The 21,061-nt window shown below is 36.6% G+C and overlaps 2 non-coding genes across 2 annotated transcripts; both read left to right on the forward strand.

Annotated features, from left to right (window-relative positions):
* Positions 1 to 3,717: 3,717 nt before the first annotated feature.
* Positions 3,718 to 3,791, forward strand: TRNAN-GUU. The gene has a single exon. It is a non-coding gene; the product is annotated as a tRNA-Asn (tRNA).
* A 771-nt stretch (positions 3,792 to 4,562) lies between these two features.
* On the forward strand, positions 4,563 to 4,636 carry TRNAN-GUU. The gene has a single exon. It is a non-coding gene; the product is annotated as a tRNA-Asn (tRNA).
* Positions 4,637 to 21,061: the final 16,425 nt, after the last annotated feature.

The raw sequence follows: 21,061 nt of genomic DNA on the forward strand, positions 1-21,061 counted from the left end.
AGGTACGCCACTGTACATGACACATAAAGGATGACTGCACTATGCCAATAAATAGTACTGTTTTTAGGGGCGCTTTTATAAAAATAGGAATTGGAGTCTCGATGGGCGACATTTATCGTTTAAAGGCCCGCGAAATAGATCAACAAACAGCAAAAAAAAATATGCAGAAATCATAACCTTTTCACCGTTTTAAGTCAGAATAAGATCAGCGGACTAGGTTTTTTATTCTTACTTCATCATGTCTGGTGCCCGCAAAGCTGAACCGGTGTTGGCCCAGTGGTTGAGTCGCTGACCCTGGCATGCACTCAGCAGACGTCAGATCCAAATCTCGTTGGTTCTAATATTTTGTTGGACTTATTTCATTCGATCTAATTACTGGATGCAACCCAGAAATGCATTTACGTTACCAAACTTCCACCCCCTTTAGTATTGAACATTGCTGTGTGTTTTGATTATTACCCTTACAAACTGAATTTCTTTTTCAAAGCTGGATGAGGCGTTTCGTTGCTCAAATATTGGAACGCGCTCATTGATAATGTGACAAAAATATTGGTTTAAGTAAATCAGCAGCTACGGTCTGCAACTCACAGGTAAGTGCGAGAAACATCAGCATGGTTTGGCGATCAAGCATATCGCTCTGTCGTGTAATTTCATGCACGGAGGGCTGGATAACAATAATTTCGACAGTGGTGTATAAATTATAACAAAAAATTAGACCGAGTTAAGTTGTACTCAACTATGAATCGTGCCTTTGGTTTCTCTCACTTTCAAATTGCCTGATGTGTAATGTATCGAAACAACTGCATGGGAACGACTGATTTAATAAGAATGAAATGTTGTTGAATACGTTAACAATATTTTCTGCCGATCATTCAAATGACATTCTATCAATATATACTGTCTGTACAATTATAATTTTTTAAACATCGGTTGGGGGCCTGCGCTCGCATCCTGACAATTCATAATCCAGTCGCTCACTAAGTCCTTCATAACTTCATTAAACACTCAATAGAACGGTGAATGTAGGCACCAAGTGATATGAACGAATTGGCGTATAGATCAATAATTGTTATTGCATTTCAAGTTTTTGTATGTGACATCCTCTTAAACAGACAGACGCAAAAGAATAAGATATCAAATATTAGAAAGGCAAACACGGTGACATGACAGTTCTAATCATGATTTAGGTCATGAATGTGATACTTTACTGCGGCAGCGAAAATAGCCAGATTTTCTAATTATTGTGACGGTTGAATCAAAGAAATTGCAAGAAAACACATGACTTAACAAATCGGTTGGCGCCTGCATTTCTGTTTCGACACAACGACAATCAAAATATCATTCGTGCTTTTTTTTTTTTTACAATAGAGGAATCTAAATTTATTTGAAAGGCACTATGGAACGCCTCCAAGACAGCTCAGCACGGCGCTTTCCTTAAGCGATCCACATAATCCCCTTTCAGAAACATGATTACTCAGTAATGAAGAAGGATATTTCCTCTTCCATTGTCGGGGATAAGCATTCAATGACATTCAACCATTCAATATTTCACACGTGATTTCAAAGCTAAATCCCCTGACAAACGAATCAATTTCTGTGATCCCTTTTAGCTGCTTTTCCGGATAAACAGAGTACCTTTTCAAAACGTGGCGCGTTTCACTCGGCAGGTCCTCTTCTTAAAAAATACATTGCCCGGCGCCAACACGTCTTTTCATTAATTTTGTACATTTTGAAAGCAATACCCAAGAAATAAAGGGAATTAGATAAATAAATAGAGGAGAGAAAATAGCTATAGACATCAACACATCTTAAAAGATAAACAGACAGATAGATGAATAAATGTATAGAAAGGCAGAAATTATAAAGATATATAGATATATTGGTGTATATAGATGAAGAGAGGGAGAGAGAGAGAGGGAGAGAGAGCGAGAGCGAGAGAGTGTGGCGAGTGAATGAAGAGATATAAAAACAAATTGGAACATGTTGTAAAATAAACAGATAAGGGTGAGAGGGATAAATAAGAGAGAAAATAAGAGATCAAATAAGAGATAGAATATATAGAAATACATGTATAACAAGATATTTAAAAGAACAAAACGACAGACAGATAAATGAATGAAAAGGTGGATAATATAAAAGGAAGTTAAATAGATTAGGATAAGAAAAGCGAAGAGAGAGGGAGAGAGAGAAATGAGATAAATGTGCGTTTTCGGAAGTGTACGTCTGTATGCCCGAGGAAGAGAATTAATGTGTGTGTGGGGGGGGGGGGTGCGGCAATGCGCTTCGGAACTCGGCTCTGACAAAGTGCGGCAAATATTGACCGAGATTCACACACATGATTTCAGCCTTGATTGTCTGTTCCACTTGACCTTGTGTACATAGTATTCTTACCCCAGAATTCATATTTGATCGCGGAATAGATGATCAAAGGATTTAAAAAATATGTATGTTATTTATGAATGGGACGTGCGTGTGACGTCATTTTTGTCATCTCCAAGGCTCTGATGTGTTTGTAAAAGTTTGATTAAAGAACTTTTGAAGAAGAAGAATAACCGATTGTACCAGTTAAAAATTGAATTGTCATTTTTTTTTCATAATCATCATCATTGTCACTACTGTTATCGAAGTTATTGTCATTTTTCCGCATCAATAAAGTAATAGAATCATCATTTCATTCAGCAAATCATACAACAGAAAAATGAGGACAAAATCAGGTTTAGCTGGACCGTCGAGATGTGGAAATGTCAACCCCAAATAACTGTGATTCACAGCAAACTTTCCTTCCCGAACCACACCAGATGTTTCTTGTGGAGAAAAAAAGTAATGTAACAAGGTAAATTGAAGTGCTCAGTGGAATAAATTATGATTTCGCAAATAATTTCATGGATCTCTTGTCATAGAAATACGTAATTGTTATGGGAACATGGCAATGAGAATAAACAAACTAATGGAGCACGTGTTACATTCCAATACACACTCAATTCAATTTGTCATAAAGTGTTTACATCTCGAGAGCAAACAATACATTTCCTCAAGTCGTGTTGGTATTTCTGATATCGCCTCAAACATTTTTTTTTTTTTGCAATAAAGGGGTCTCCTCGCACATGTAAGAGACGATGGTATTGCCAGAATGGTTAAAAATAACAATAAGCGATACATTTTGGATCGAATAATACTGAGATATTACGTTCTCACAAAAGAGTAATATATCCATTCATGATATAAGCAATATTTCCACTGGACATTCAGCGAATTTATGTACAGAGCTATCGCTAGCAATATAGTGTCACATGTCTACCGCAATTCTGTCGGTTTTGATATTGTGGAAATATATATGGTAATTTACGATGAAAATAAATCTTGAGATTGTCTATACTATTTCACCTGGATATAGAAAAAAAATCCCCAGCTTTCCACCTAGCTTTCGCTCGTACTTGACTCCAAACTTGGACGTATGAAAAAAAGCGTACAAGTTAACAATTTTGGAAGATTTGTTTGACTGTGACGTGAATGTTAACTGATGTCCCACGGCCAGTCAGTCAGATCCGTCAGGAAAGGCAACCGTTATCAACTTTGCACCTATTATCATATGATACAAAAGGCTAATCAAAATAGCGATCCTCGGTTACAAAGAAATTACTCAGCTGAAGCATCAGTGAAGTTACGCCATGATTTCAACATTTCGTATTCTGAAATTAAACAGGTTAAAGCCACCTAGCTTCTGTGGCGTAATCGGCTAGCGCGTTCGGCTGTTAACCGAAAGGTTGGTGGTTCGAGCCCACCCAGGAGCGGTATTTTTTTTTTCAAATACCTTTTTTTATAATCTACCCCTTCCGAAGATAAAATTAATCTAAAATGAAAAAAAAAACGACTCGCATGTTATATTTATGTTTTTGTTAAAACACAGTGCGTGTAAAAAGGAAATCCAATTTCGAGGGTTTATTATAGTTAGAAATTACTGCGTAATTATGATGCATTTTGAATTTAATACAAGAATATGAGAGACACCTTACGAGTAACTCAAACACCACTCATGACCCATCCGATTAATGTTGAAGACATGAGACACAAATAACATTTTCCAAAGGTTTAATATCTTTTGTAAAAGGGATTTTCTCAGCATTCGTCGAATTCGTCACGCCATTTAGGGTTGCTGATTTGGTCGAAGTGACATTTAGTGGTCGGGTGCAATTTAACATTAATTTTGTTCATTAGGAAAATAATTTATGAATGGTCGAGTTCTATTTTAGCCTCTAGAAGTGAATTCACTTCTTGTCGAGTATTAAATTAGTCAATTTCCCTGCTCACGTTACTTAGGTTGGCCTATCTCTTTTGTTTCACCATCTTCGTGGTGTTGGATTAATAATCAACCAGTATATTTCACCCGGTGATCGCAATAAACCCATACCTCCCTGCACAGTCCAACTCCTTACAAAGACAGATGTCATATCTCTCACGTAAATTGTATTACGTTATCAATTCTCTTGTCATTATTCACGCCCCAATCAACAATACCACAGACTTGATACAAAACTATACCTGCTCACATTATTATTCAAGCAGCTTCTGTGGCGCAATTGGTTAGCGCGTTCGGCTGTTAACCGAAAGGTTGGTGGTTCAAGCCCACCCAGGAGCGATCGGATTTTTGTTGTTGTTTTTTCTGAAGCGATCAAATTTGTAAAAGAAATTCAACGGAGCTTTCGAATCTGTAGAGAAATCTTTGCATGGCAAAGAAACACGTTGACGTGTATTTGCTTCATAATTTTAACAAAAAGTTGGTTAAAAAAAATCGTCAAACCATTGCAAGTTTCTATTTTTCTTATTTTTGTTTTCATTACTGCAACACTGCTGTACTTAAAACAATACTTTGAAAATTTATCCAACAGTCTGCTCGAAACTGTTGTTGACGAAGCTGTAGTTAATGAAAAATGGTGGTGATTTTTTACCTGATAGCTAGGAAAGCGTGAATGCTTGTAAGCAAGCAACAAGAGGATCGACGGTTTAAGGTCCTCACCGAGGGACCTGGTAATGAGGATAAATGCCTAACCAAAGGGCACTAGCGCAGCAAGTGCATGGGAATCGAACCCAGGTCACCGGAATCCGAATCCCCTATACCGACTGAGCTATCACGCGGAAGGGGGATCTAAAACTTATCATATGGTAATTTTGGCATGTTATTGGTTTCATTCATGTCCATTCCATTTACTGGACCGACAAGTATTGTTGATCGGGGGGGGGGGGGTGAAGGGAGCCCCCATTTCTTCGCCAAAAGTCCCGTTCAGAGTGTTTGGACAGTGGGCGGCTGAGACAAATCTGGGGGATGAACGTGCCAAAAAAAGATCCCATTTAGATGAATATTTCCTCCCTTTTTTACATTTATACTGAAAAATATGGAGATATAGAGGCTGAAGCCCCCGGCACCAGATGCCACGCCCCCTGCTGTGTTGTTGTGATAAGTGTATTTTGGGATGATAGTAAACCAGCTACACTATGCAGTGTGAGTCAATGTGAGTGTGTCTTCTTATATTACGAGCGTGTGTGGGTGTGTGAAGATGGCCTGTTCTCGTCAAAACTTGAGGCGTGTCCGTCAAAAAATGCATCCAGCGTGGAGCAACGCTCCGTGGCAAAAGGCGTGAAGGGTATACTCCGACAACCTTGACAGATGATTTGAGGATGAAGATCAAGGGTATTTGAAGAGGACAATTTAAAACGATTAATAAAGAAAATGGCATCGATAATGCTGTAATGCATTGTATAGGACTTACAAACGAATCAAAATTAATCTGCAACTCAAAACAATCAAAATTATAGAAATACCGGGTAATTATAATTTGGTTTAATTTGGAATTACGTTATTTGAATATTGCTTCAAATTATCATTTTTTTCAAAGGGCTTCGAAATTGCATGTGTTTCCGACCATTTTGGTTACAACGGGTATCTGATCGTGATCGCAGTGGTCGTACAAAAGTCGCTTGGTCAATAGTGCGAAGGCCCTGGTTATGGGAACCTTTTTTTATGACGAGCTATAATTGATCTCAATGCAATCCTAAATGGAGATTTAGGATTAGTGAGTGATATAACCATCATCAAAATGAGTTAACTATCGGAAGGCTCTAGGATTTAAGAAAAAAAAAACAGTGCAATCTAACTTTACACTCGATCGTTTCGTTTTGGAGGTTAAATGGAAGATAAGCTCATTACGAGTTTGCTGGCATTGATGAAGGTGCGAAACTTTCATTGATGGAGGATTTAGGATTATTGTTGCCATATCTCGATTTTTGGGGCGGGAGGAAGGATGGAATGTGGGGATGAAGGTGTAACTTCCCGTAACCAGTTTCCGATCAGATACATTATTGAATCCAAGGAATGTGTAAAATATGCAATAAGTCTAAGTCCCTAAAACTCTTTAAATGGTTATAAGATCACGCTACACGTAAACAACATTATCATAAAAGGAGCACATACCGTAAACATATTTTTTGGATCATCAAAACGGGGGCATCTGTAGAAAATGTAAACGAAAAATATTGCTTCTCTTGCAAAGATACAGGCCGGGGTGTGTCCGAAAACACAACACCTGCCATTTTCATAAATAATGAAATGCGAAGAATGCGTTGTAAAGATATATTAATCATCGTATAACTACATTTGGTGCGATAAATGTTTGGGAAATGAATATGAACATTTTTTTTTAAATTACAGCATCCGTAAGAACATGCGACGGGGGAAGTTAATGGGGAGGGGGGGGGGGGGGTAGGGGTAGAGTTTCTCAAACTATTTTCGTATCTGTTCATTTAACTCGTGATGCAGATGTAGATCCCAACACATTAAGATAATACAGAGCTTAAAATATCCGGCAATTTCCTAAGTTCGACCATGAATAATTTCTTCGTTACGGAATGGAAATAAGGCCCGGCCTAAACTAAACTATTTAGAGCCGACACCTTGACGTGGATGGGACAGAAAACTACTTGAGAATGAAGCTGTAGCATCCTTTGTCCCCAGATTCGACAGATGGTAGTCCATGGTCTGAAACACAACATTTTGTGATTGATCGTAAAGCACAATTAAATTAAAGATTGATTTCATGGATGAGATTTAACTATATAATCAGTCAGTCGAAGTGCTCTGTGTAACCATAGTAACGGGACTCTGGTCAGTAAAACTTCGTACCTAATTTAATCGTCTGCATCATTACCTGAATATCCATCAAATCTTCTTAAGGGAACAAATCGTCAATGGCATAGCAAATATTTTTATCTGAAGGGGAGAAAGGGAGGGGGGTGGGGAGGTGGTTGGTCAAAAATCTACTTGTCGTCGTTATGGACAATTCCGGTTCCAGTACCCAATGGGTTGCTGTTGTTGCTGTTAGTGGTGGTGGTGGGGTGGGGAGGGGGGGGGGGTCTTCTGCCCATTCGCACCCGCGAATAAACTTATGGATGGGATCGATTTATACCATATCAATTTAATAATAGCTTAGTTCTTACCTTGGCATGTTTGATAATAGTCCCCGCAGCAGTCCTGTGAATATGTACAAGCCGCATCGCAGTAACACGACCGGTAATAAGGGTGGTATCCATTGGCAAAACATGTAACATCTTTACCCTCGCAACAAAGACGCTCCCCGTTTATCCCTCCCGTAAGACATCCGTTACCATACACCACAACGGGGAGCAGCGAAATGTACAGAGTTGATATGATGAAAAATGATGACGATCCCATCTTTGTTTAAATGCAATATTTCAAAATCAGCCAAGAAACGTATATGCAATTAGATGATATAAGTGTCGTATTCCTTGATCAAGTGCGATATATTCCGAAAAGTAAAGACTCCCAGATTATCACGGTACGACATACGAAGCTCAAACTTCATGCATGGGAAACACAAAATATACTTGAAGAAAGGAAAAGGTCATTCGTTAAGATACTAAATCAGCAACACCTGTAGCTCTCTATCCATCTGAAGTCACACCTATACTGCTGAGGTGCGAAATTCGAAATAAGATACAAACAGAAAAAAAAGTATACAACAAACTTTTCGATGTCCCACCACGGAGTAAATAAAGAACTGCACTAAAAATAAATTACTCAATAAATATCCAAGGGCTCCATGCAAGAAAATATGACATTTCTCTGTTCATCCAAAAAGCGTCTTTAAAAATGTTTCAGATTTGGATCCACCTCTGTTTAGACTCTATCACTAGGATTAAAACTTTTTTCCCAGGGATGCTATAGAGAGAGAGGCAAGCGATCACAAACGGACGCACAGGATATCAACCGCGCTGAGGTAGAGTGATAAATGCTCCAGATCGTCTGCTCGCCCCAACTGTCAAACGCTCGACTCTGATTTCGTCGAGACGCCAAAAAAACTTGACGTCAATGTTTGTGAGCGCGCCTCCATCGGTTGATGTTAGAACATGTTAATCATTTGCTGCGCTGTCGTCTCCTGGTGGAGTCTTTGCGGAGTCTTTGAAAATAGGGGAAATGGGGTCAGTTCAACAGTAATCACGGAGGGGGTAGGTTAGGTCATCATGTGTGTGAGTGTGGGGGGGGGGTAGGTTCATATCATCCACATAGTTCCTTGATTTTCATAGCTTGGATTGTTTATTTTCTTTAAATATTTGATATACATGCTATCATATCCAGAGTGGCAGTGGTTTTGGTAATTTTTATTTTATTTCCATATCTCTTTTGTGTCTATAAAATTAATGACATCAAACATCGAAACCATCTACAAGTAGATCAAAATGTCTCCAGCGGTCCTTAATGATGTTAGATCTGAAATTGTGTGGTCTGAATTAGGCCTATATGCTTCTGGCAAATAGAGAAGGGGGCACATTTTCATGAAGGCCTACATTAATTTCGTTTGTAAGCTTAAATCTACACATTTCACAAAAAGTTTATCCCAAAAATGAATATTTTGAGCACCTTTTCTGCGGGGGTTCTTTGATATTACACAAGAATAATTTTTAGGCTAATTTTCGCCCTATGCGTACATAAGCTCAAAATGTCATCACTAGAAAATGCCAAAGAGTTATAAGAGTTTTAGTGAAAAAAGAGGATGAAATTGAAATCGAAAAGGGGTATTGAGCAGAAAGAGGTGATAGGGTAAAAATAATAGAATAATGCTGATCATGTCCTTCTATTCTAAGATGCCGCCAGATTGACTCATCTTCCTCATCTACCTCACCACCGTGCACGGATCCAGGGGGGGGGGGGCACAGGGGGCACGTGCCCCTTCTGAGAAGCATAATTAAAACAATTTAATGTGAAACTATGCCATAAAAACGGAAGTGTGCCCCCACTTTTGAAATTGAAGACCTTCTTTTTTTTTGCTTGTCAATTTTTTTCGGGGACGAAAATTTGCCCCCCCCCCATTTTGGATCCGCCCCTGCTCACCACAGACATGCTAACTATCCGCGTCAATATGGTTATGGCCTACGAAGAAATAACATCAAGATTTTAGAACAAAATGTAATTGAACGCGATCTTACATATTTTCAGTTTACATCCAAAGGAGTTATCTGATGCAGAATGAAATTGGAATAGTAACGAGATTGAAATGGGCAAAGCAAAATCACGTTAAAATAATAACGGTCACATTTTCCCCCCATTATCTCGTCATGTGTTAATTTAGGAGCCCGTATAACAGTTTTGACGAAGCCATATTTCACATAAATGTTATTCCACGATGAACTGAAGACATGAGGAGCCGCTCCATGTCAAAATGCCACCACCATCACATCCATATTTCATGGGAAGTGTCGCCAGCCATTTTACAACCTATATGTGGTGCCGAAGAAAAAAACCGATGACTCGGGCAGAAGACGATCATGATTGTGTTTATTGGCGAATAGACAGTTTGAAGTTTACGATCGTAGTATAGAATCGAAGACGTGTGAATGAGCTAGCCACAACAAACCATATTTCTTCTTTCCCTCTCAATCTATTGTTACAATTGTACTGTGCTTCGATTTAGACGTTGATATGGCAACAGTACTGGCGGATGGGGGGGGGGCAAAGCCGGTCCGTGCCCCCCCCCCCTTGAGAGGCACAATTTAAAATTGGATATGTCAATATGCCATTAAAACACAATGTGCCCCCTTGAAAGTAAGGGGTTTTTTTGCTCGTCAAACTTTCCTCAAATGTGCCACCCCCCCCCTTTTTGAAAATCCTTGATCCGCCCCTGGTCATCTTATCATATCAGTTATGAAAATTATATATAACATGAAAATTAAACTAGTGTCATTTTGGAGGGCATCGATCTACATCTGCCTCTCTTAACCCAGGTGAAGTTCCTTTTTGGCAACTGTAACATCGGGGAGACCAGTTCTGAGCGTCATTATTGATACAATCAGAAATGAGCGAGCTCTGTATAAGAAGCGAATGGGTGAAATGAATTAATATAACCCCATTAACTGATACAAATAAATGAGGGAATGATTAATTAATTTATTTATTGATTCATTTATCTTGCAATCTATAGGCCTATTCATTTATTGATTAGTGAGTTGCCGATATCGATTCATGTGTTCATTTATTCATTTATTACTTTATTTATTCATATTGTCATTCTTTCATTCATTTGTTTTTGTATCCCCCCATTCATAGATAGATTGTGGCATTGATTCATTCATCCATTCATTTATTAATAAATTCATTTAACATTAAAAAATCTTCTGTCACGGTAGTCGATTCATTAATAATTATTATTTTAATGCGTATGAAGGCCTGAACATGCTAAATATAAATGCATATACATGTTTACATTCAATGCGTAACATATAGGTTGAAATTAAATATAAAATTATTATTAAGCATATTCCATTTGAATAATTCGAAGAGGCAAACTTATGCCAGTCAGTTATGAAATAATTTGAATGGAGCATGCAAAGAGTAATGGAATGACGATTATGAAAAACTGATAGACATTAACGAAAAGTTGGGGAATATATGGAATACTATGTAAAAAGGGACAGATAGGGCTGTAGGAATAGCATTAAAACGGGAAATACATTTTAGATAATGAAATATATAGTAGTATCCAAGAAACATTATCTGAAGCTGACCTAGACCAAAATGACACTCACATACACATATTGAAGAATTTGTCCGTTATGGTATTTGTGAAATATTGACCATGGTATCAGAGTAGAGGTGAAAAATATGGGCTAAACTTTGAAAACCGATTCGTCAGCCGAAAGATTAGAGCCGAAAGTAGGTCAAGAGGTCACGTTCATAGAAGGAGGTAGGCCTAAATAGACCCACGAAAGTTGAACAAGAGAGATTACAAATTTGTAGAAATAGTTCAGATGTAATAATCTTTTCAATGGTATGCACACTTGACCTTGTATACTATTTTAAAGGTACAGTTATACTTTTCAGGGGAAATTGATTTTCCTTTCTTCCCAAATGAGATTCCATTACATGGTTTTAACATGGATCTTCCAAGCATTAAGAGAAATAATACACCTAGACTAAAAAGATATGACTGAAAGAGTAGAAAAGATGCTTGTGATACGAACTTTAAATTGATAATAAAAATAAAATGCGAGAGGAAAAAAAACCATAACTAAAGTCAAATCTAAATGTATAAAAATTGAAAGAATCAAATTTCATTTAAGAAAAGTACAGTTTTATTCTTAAATATAATTTTAAAATTCCATCATTTTTTCTCGAAATATTGATTTATTTTCGTTCTTTCAAAGGTGTCACAATATTCATTACCAATCTTTAAAATGCACCAAGTTGATTTTGAACTTGAATCGGGTTTAACGAACAGAAACTGATAACCGCATTCCATAGTCTTGATAGGCCCAATGTAAGCAGAGAATAGATTTTTCTTATACATGCATACTTCAGCGGATTTAGATCTCAAAATATTATTTTCATATTATACTATGTACAACGGAATGTTATACATTGACGGTTGGACCTAACTGGGCGTTGGTACATTCTTTAAAAAAAAGGTTAAGTGAAAAGATGCCAATATTGACTCTTAAAAATTTTGGGAAACATACTGTCCACACAACAATTTGTTAAAACTTTTTCCAAATCTGGGTAATTTTCAACCAATAATGTGTGTTTTTGGTGAAAACTACACAGTATTGGTTGAAAACTACCAAGAGTTGGATAATTTTTCTATCCAATTGTTGTGTGGACAGTATGTTGCCCAACATTTTAAGAGTGTTGGGTTAAAAGGGAACATGCAAGTTTGTGGCGTACCTGTTTCATCTGTCATTTTTTCATAAAATGCATAAAATTTAAAGGTCAAGTCCACCCCAGGAAAATTATGACTTGAATAAATAGAGAAAAATTAAAGTATTATAGTGCTGAAAATTTCATTAAAATCGGATGTAAAATAAGAAAGTTATGACATTTTTAAGTTTCGCTTATTTTTCACAAAACAGTTATACGCACAACTCAGTGACATGCAAAGGAGAGAGTCGATGGTGTCCATCACTCACTATTTCTTTTGTTTTTTATTGTTTGAATTATACAATATTTCAATTTTCCCCAATTTGATATTAAGGACCAACTTAACTGAGCCGTAAGATGTTATAACAATGGTAATACCACATGTTTAGGGAGTAATAAAACTTTGTCTCACTGGACAATGTGGAGAAAATTAGAATAATTCATATTTCATGTAATAAAATACAAAAGAAATAGTGAGTGATGTCATTAGTTCCCTCATTTGCCTACCAAACAGGGTGTAGGGGAAGGCGGAGTAAGTTGTGACACTTTTTGCATTTTGCATGATAGAATTGATATGACTAATAATATTGTAGAAATAAATACCTTGCCTTTAAATTTGATTCTTGGGAAATCTTTTTCACCTATATACAACTTTCTACCCCCACACTGAAAGTCGCTGTGACCTTTGAAAAAAACGATGTCAAGTGGCACAACTTGCCCCATCTGTGGGGTAAGTTGTGCCACCTTCTGGGGTAAGTTGAGCCACAAAAACTACAAAACAAAATGTATGCGGGAGAACCAGGATGTCAATTTTTCATTTAAAGTCTTTTCACTTGCTAATTCTCTATAAATACTAACATTCTCTAAAAGTAAAAGAACTGTCACATGAATTTGCTCTTTTCTGCCTGCATATCAATGGCTTTTAAAGGTTTTTTTTATTTTCATTTACATTACCATAAGAATTACCATGGCTCAACTTGCCCCATGTTGTTTGGCACAACTTACCCCAGTCCAAACTTAATGCAATATTTTCACATCCACACATTTTTTATGTATCCATCTTGTAAAAGACCATGACAAGAATGAGAATCTATACCTGGACGAACAATATTGTTCTTATTTCTTTATTATATTTAAAGACATGTGTGTGTAAAAAGCAATGATCTATTTCACACCCTTTTTTACTTTTTTGGCTGAAATTTGTATTTTTCCCTCTAAAAAAGTACTTTTTGTTTCAAAGTTAAAAACAATGTGGTGGGGTTAAGGGTTATGTAATGGGTCATCGATACATAACACCACCATAATGTCTGACTCGTTCAGTATTGGCCTGGGGGTGGTGGCTCAACTTGCCCCTATGCTCAACTTACCCCGCCTTCCCCTACATATAATTGTTTTGTGAAATTAAGCGAAACTTAAAAATGGTCATAACTTTCTTATTTTACATCTGATTTTGATGACATTTTCGGTGTTATGCTTGTTAGATTTTTCTCTTATTATTCAAATCAAATTTCTGCTGGGATGGACTTGTCCTTTAAACAGCAGTAAAGGTTAGTTAACCCACCCAACAAGTATATTCCCTGAGAGTGGGTAAACCGTTTTGTAATATAAAAAATAAATCACTTTCAAATAAATCTACTTATATCATTTTTCTTTCTATTGAACTATCCAGTAAGAAAAGATTTGACGAGACACTCAGATTAGGTCGAAATTGTTTAGACCGTTGAAAATTCGCAATTCAATTCGAAATGCAGGGTCAATAAATAAAGGTTACTGTTTTCGTGATATGTGGGGTAATATAATAAAATAAATTTCAGAACTTGGCAAGTTTTAATACAATATTGTGATTTGTTAAATCTCAAGACCAAACAGAAATTTCCATTTGAATAAAAGGCAATTTCATGATGAATCTTGGAATATTATATTATATTATTGAGAAGTCGATGAAACGAAGAGTTAGTATACGAAAAATTGGATGTGGCAGCTGGCTAATGGACGCTGGGTCCAGCTTGTGCCCCCAGCAGCGTCCGGCGTTGAGTAGCCGGACCTTCTGTGGTCGACTATTGAGGAAGGGTGCCTGTATATCACGGGCTAAGTGAACAATAATAAAATAGGGACCAGTGGTGGTCGTGCGTCTCTAATATCAGGGACCAAGGATCCATTTCGCTGATAAGCCAAAGTCTTCAATGACAACCACCAGTTAGTTTGGGGCATCTTTGACATTTTCGTTATTATATCAGTACTGGTTTTTAACATGCTTTGTAGAAATACATTTTATTAAAAATGATTCAGTTTTAATGTCACATTTCATGAATATCTGTGTTATTCTTATTTATTTATTCATTTATTTACTGTTTTATTCGTCTAGAACAACAATACGATTCACCACCACTACCAACACCACCACCACTATACCAACACCACCACCACTACCACCAACACTACCATTACCACCACCACTGCCACCACCACCACCATTACCACCACTACCATTACCACCACCACTACCACCACCACCATTACCACCACCGCCACCACTACCACCATCACCACCACTACCACCAGGCAATATCACAACCTTCATTGTCATTCCATTGACCATCGGTAGCATCGTCCAACTATATATATATATATATATAATAACTATTAAATACCGCTATCATATCCACTATCCACCACCATCATCAAATACTAACAAGATCCCCATATAGTTATCACCAATAATATCATCATCGTCATCATCATCATGATTAGCATTGTTATGAATGTTGTTGCCATAATTTTTGAGAAATATTTCAATTATGGTTCATTTTCCCTTTTCTGAGAACCTCCATAAGAATATTAGGAAATATCTAATTATTTCCACCAATACCCCTTTCTTTTCTCGTTTTGCTGATCGAATATTCACCGTGATGAAAACATCCTCGTTTCATAGGAAAGTACAACACATATCCTTTTCGCCTCGAACATTTGGCAACAAACAATCTCGCTCTCAATGCAGTAGGTCAAAATGTGTTAATTCGTCACGCTGTTTTTTGACCGTTCACAAATCAGTTTTCTTCTATCAGCAATTATTGCTAAATTGTGTCCTCTCAGGATTCATATTACCATCGTAATCAGTCTATTATTCTGAATTTATTCACTTAACAGCAGAATTCACTGCCTTAGGATAAAATAAGTAGGAATTTGAGACGTTGAACGGTTCTTGTTCATGTAATCATAATTATAATGTAATTAGAATTATCGCATTAGCACTTCTAGCGAAAGACAGACACCTCAAGGGTTATTGGTATATTAGAACAGTGAAAGGGAGAGGGAGAGGGGGATTTTTCGTTTATTAGAGGACTAATGTTCACAAATTTTCTCTTAATTTAGAAACTTCTATGACTAATTTATGTTACTTTTATTGTTGAAATAATCAGTTGAACTTGAAAAGGGGAAAGAAATAAAGAAAAGGGGTCGGGGAGGGGAGGAGGGGCACCATCACCATGACTCTACATTCTGGTATGAAATGCAGTAGTTTCGTAGACAACCCAAGTTACTTCCGTTACTGAATATACATTTATCGTGTTTAATTGATAGACAAAGGAATCATTTGCGTAGGACTATGGTCGTGCTTTTATAATTATTATTATAATTATTTACAAGTTTTAATTCAACTTTGACTAGTAAGCCCCTTTAAGATTTAGTACCCCCCCCCCGAAAAAAGTGACCGTCACACTCCAAGTTTGTTGCTACATCATTATTTCTATTGTATATGTCTTAAAACGGTTGTATTGTGAAAGGTATAGAACGGAAACATGGTTGGGCGAATGTATTTGTCATGTACATTAATTTTGTTCCGGCGGCCGATCAAAATGTATATATCTGCATATTTTTCCACTTAACAATATATAAAACCACTTCTTAATGACAGAATGTTCTGAAAATGTTCTGAAGTATACTTGTGTGTAGCATCTGATAACCAATCTCTAAAGTTTTGAGATAAGTGATCAAATTGTCCTTTCACAGAAAACTTAAAACATTACAGAGAGAGTGCGCTATATACATGAATAAAAAACAACAACTAATTTTCACTAATAATCAACGACTGAAACACACAAACCCACACACAAAGCCTCTATAGCTTACTTTTGTAAAATTGGAATGTTGGATGATACTCCAGTATTATTCAAGCTATTGTGACCAACCAAACTATATGATGACCAAGGCTTAATGAAATAGTTTAATATCGGTCCCGAAGTATGCGTTATTTTTTTAATGTTTAAAACAAAATACAATGAACGACATCGTTAGTTCGTGGTTGTCCGGGATTAACCCACGTTCAAGTCCGTCTTTTCCCCATAAAAAATGAATTATCATTATTTTCCAGTACGTGTATCCAGCATGTAACATAATAATCCTGAATAATTGAGTCTACGAAATACAAATGACTATGTATCAATATCAATTTTCATTCAAAACATAATATTTCATTCAATTGCATACGAATTATTTCATGTTCATTAGGCCTGATTACTCCTTGCAGTGCTAAAAACTTAATTTACTGTAAGATTTAGAAGCAGAAGTCATTGATCTCAGAAAGTTTCAGGTAGCTAATATGTTCCTTCACTCATTTTGAGTAAGAAATTAGAATTTCGATCTTATTCGACGGGGCACGTGAAATGTTCGTCGCCAGTCGCATGGGGTGAACACCGGGCACCAATTAGCCCCACACTGCCGCAAAGTATAGAACCCGATAAAATGTTGGGGGGGGGGGGTGTTTTAGTTTTAAAGACATTATAATGTAGTAATGAGAATTTGATATTGCCACTTTAAAACACAATGATGATAATAAGGGCAAAACGGAGTAACAATACAAAAGAGACGAATATGAAAAATTAAAATATAATATTAACTATTTTAATGATTACATATCGTGAATTTGAAATGCATTATTGATGGGGGGGGGGGGGGAATAAAGACAAAAGTAAACTATTATCTGGGGAATAAAAAAAGGAAATGTCGTAAATTGAAGAGAAGGAAAATGAACGAATATGCTTACTTTAAATAGTATATAAAAAATGGTAACAGGTCCGATTTTGACAAATGATTGATCCTTCTCTCTTATTTTTCTTTTTTTTTCTTGGTTGTGAGAACATTTTTTTTTGGGGGGGGGGTGGGGTGGGAAGCGCCCAAGCCTCCCATCTGTACGCAATTGCAACACAAGGCAGGAGCGGCGCCAATGAGGGGTGGCAGGGGTGCCGCCCATTATGACTTTTCAAGTAGTGATTTAAAAGTAACTTACTGTAGGCCCTAGTAACTTATTGTATAGGCCTATACTTTTATAACTTCAAAAGGTGGTATTTACATATTAAGAAAGTGAATATTTGAATGAATGGTGGTGATCGCAGTAATGTCTTATCCTTCGATTTGATTTCATCTTTGGTCAAACTGATTTCATTTTTTACATATTATTTAAGAACGTGCTTGGACAGGGATCGCTGAATGCAAAGTTACCGCAATTTTATTAGATTTCACAGGATTTGTGGGAAAGCTGGCGACTTCTATGTTGACCTATGGGTGCAGAAAAATGGCGATGTTTAATCTTGAACACCAGCTCCAGAATTGAGAATGTCATTTCATCCGCAAATGGATACGCGAGTCTAAACAATGGATTGATTTCAAGTTCATGATCTACAGTCCCACGTGTAGAGGAATATGTTGTAATCTTAACTGGGGTATAATTTGTCATGTCACTATGTTTGTCTCGAGGGGGCAGCACGGATCAGTGTGCCCACCCATGGTGAGATGAAGGCCAAGAGCAGAGATCTTTCAGAAATGATTAACACCCCGATAACTTCACACGGAAAAAATAGATAGCCTAACTCTTTAAGTCAAGAGATCGTAAAGTAAACGTGCTTAGTGGAGGAATTGTTGGAAACCCTTCCTCCTTTGAAAAAAAATGTAATTTATGACCATCTACAATCCTGCAAACAAATTGTTCATTCGAAATTATAAAGTAGTAAATCCTATTGCAAGGGCGGAGCTAGAGTATTTGGAGAGAGAGAGAGAGAGGGGGGGGGGCAGATCAATCTAATTATGTACTAGTACCCTATACATTTTCTTAAATTGAATAATGTATTTTTTTTAGATTTATTGAATCAGGGGCGGCGTTATATGGGTGAGCAAGGGCGACCGATCCCTGTGTTTTTTTTATGATAAAAAAATAGGAGAAAAAGACAGAAAAGGGATGTTTCATACAACGTTCCTATACCGCCCTTTTTCCATACACTTGATTTTTATCTACCTTGTCTTATCTGTCTTCTATTTTTACTTGTTGAAAAATAATTGGGAGGGGGGCAGGCCTCTGGTGTTGCTCCTACTATATTAAATTGGGGGGGATATTGGAAAAAATTATGTCGGGTAAAGAAAAAGAAGTGGAGGATAGAAAATTAAAGGAGGAGTTGGAGGACGAAAGAAAGAGGAAGAATAACAAAGTATAAAAATTTGAAAAAACAAGGAAAAGATCCAAAAAAGATTAAGAACGGGTAGCAGATGATGGGTATAAGAAAAGAATGATGAGGATAAACAAGAAAAGTCTGAGCGAGAACTCAGACAACGAGGTACTAGTAGATTGTTGCACAGAAAGAAATGTTTTCATCTTCGAAAGATGTTGATGCATCTAACAGAAATAAAGAAGACAGTATTGCAGTCTGAACTTATACAGCAACGTCAAAATTCAATCAGTCATTTTGATAACGAGCTGCCGGAAGGGAATTTTGTAAATGGACTATTTTCTTCGCATTTTGAATTTGGCAACCCTTTCACATATAATAGTTTTGATGATTTCAAGGGAGAAAAACTGTTTTGCACACCTAAAATAATAATAGATTAATATAATGATTACGGTTATTCAGATATGAGGATGTGTCTTTATGATGAAACCATTTGAAATTGTTTTTGATATTTTGTTTCTCAACGTTAAAGCTCCCGAACGACTGCTGTTTATCCTCCGTTTCATGTCTTGTTTGCACTGGACATATTAGGTTGATATAAAATTTGTGACAATTTTCAGGTCAAGTGTGGTCCTTTTCAAACTATCTATCATCAATCTGTCTAACTACGGAAGCCAAGCGCTATTTTACTTGACGAGATGGGGAAGTACACTATAAATAATATTTGGTAAAAATGCTCCATGACGATATTTATGTGTCCAACCAACATTGGGCATTTCTATTTATCCAATGTGATGAATATTTTGCCCATTCTAAAGTAATTGCTTATTTTTTTTAACCTTACTGGACAAAATGGTTCCCGCATTGGGTAAAATACTGCCCCAAATTGGTCAGACATATAATCACCCTCGAGTTGGTTAAAAATTACCCAATGTCTTTTACAGTACATTTTACCTTGTATAAAGCCTTATCTTGTCGACTAAATTACGTTGTAAGTCGCCATGACACCATGTACATGTTTAAGAGTCAATTTGGTGAGGTAACTTATATGCGACCATGTCGAATAACAAATTAATAAGTCTAAATGATAAGAATATTAAGTCGACTTGAAAAGATAATACAAATCACATTATTCATCATACTGTATGTGTATTGGCAGTTTTAAGCATTAGTGCATGGCTGTCTTCTTTTCTGGTAGTCATGTAATATATACAATCAGTAAACTAAAAACATAAACGAGTCTCAGTGGGGTAGCACTTATTTGCGCCAATTCAAATATATACAACACATACATATCAATAATGGTGAGGTAAATGTAACTGTGAAACTGAAAATATATGAGAGGAGGGGGGGGGGGGGGGGGTCGAGAACACATTGAGTATTCAGGAATAAAAGCGCGCAGCCAGCATTTTATGACATATGAAAATGAGTTTTTGGTGCCTTCCCCTCCTTTCTCATGTTTTTTTTTATTCTTCAAAAAAGACACGTAATGAATTTTCATTTGATTTTACCTCCAACTCAGCTGCAAGAACAAACTTATCTATTCCACCCAGATTATCAAAATCCTTAAAAAACTAAATATTCTCTGCCTCATCCCATAATCATATATAGATACAATCTTTACGAGCTCCTCACTTGAACCAGGCATCAGACCCGACTTATAATTTTCGTATCTCGTTAAAGAAACAACCAAACAAAGGATTTTGCTCTCCCAAAGTCATTCATAAATCATCTTTTTTTTAAGGCACGCGACTTTATTTTGATCATCTTACGATAAGACCTCTCCATTCGCGAGAGTGATGGTTTGAAAGACCGTTTTGACGTACCCGACATAACCGTGGATCTTTATTTAGAACTGTAAATATACGAATGGCTCCCCAAATTGAAGACCAGAAAGTAGGCCACATATTTCTTCCAAGCTTGTTGATGGCCGTATGGTTTGACCTGTCAGGGACCAAAGATGATATCACTATATAGATAGTTCACTAAATGTAGAGTCATAACTAAAATCTGAATTTAAAAAAAGAAGATAAGAATATGGAAAAATATGAAATTGAAATTTGGTTTGAATATATTTTTTTCATATTGATATATCGTTAAAAAATAACACATTTTAAACAATACAAACATTGAGAAACTTTGAGAAGTATAAGTATCAGGCTTGATTTATGAGTTACACGATATTTTACGCCTCGTAAAGGAAAACGAAAAAAAAAATCGATTATAATAAATCAAACTAGCTTTAAAAACACACGGTATTCCTATCTCTTTACACAAATTATTAATCTAATTATATCAATTACATTTTCAACTCATTAATTATATCTTTCTTCTTATCATAATACTCAGGGGCCGCGGAAGCAGGGGGGCTGAAGCCCCCACTTTTTTCCAAAACCGTGTACAAAAACGTAAAAATTACAATATGACT

This window comes from Lytechinus variegatus, chromosome 2, assembly GCF_018143015.1.
Source record: "Lytechinus variegatus isolate NC3 chromosome 2, Lvar_3.0, whole genome shotgun sequence".
Taxonomy (NCBI): Eukaryota; Metazoa; Echinodermata; class Echinoidea; order Temnopleuroida; family Toxopneustidae; genus Lytechinus; species Lytechinus variegatus.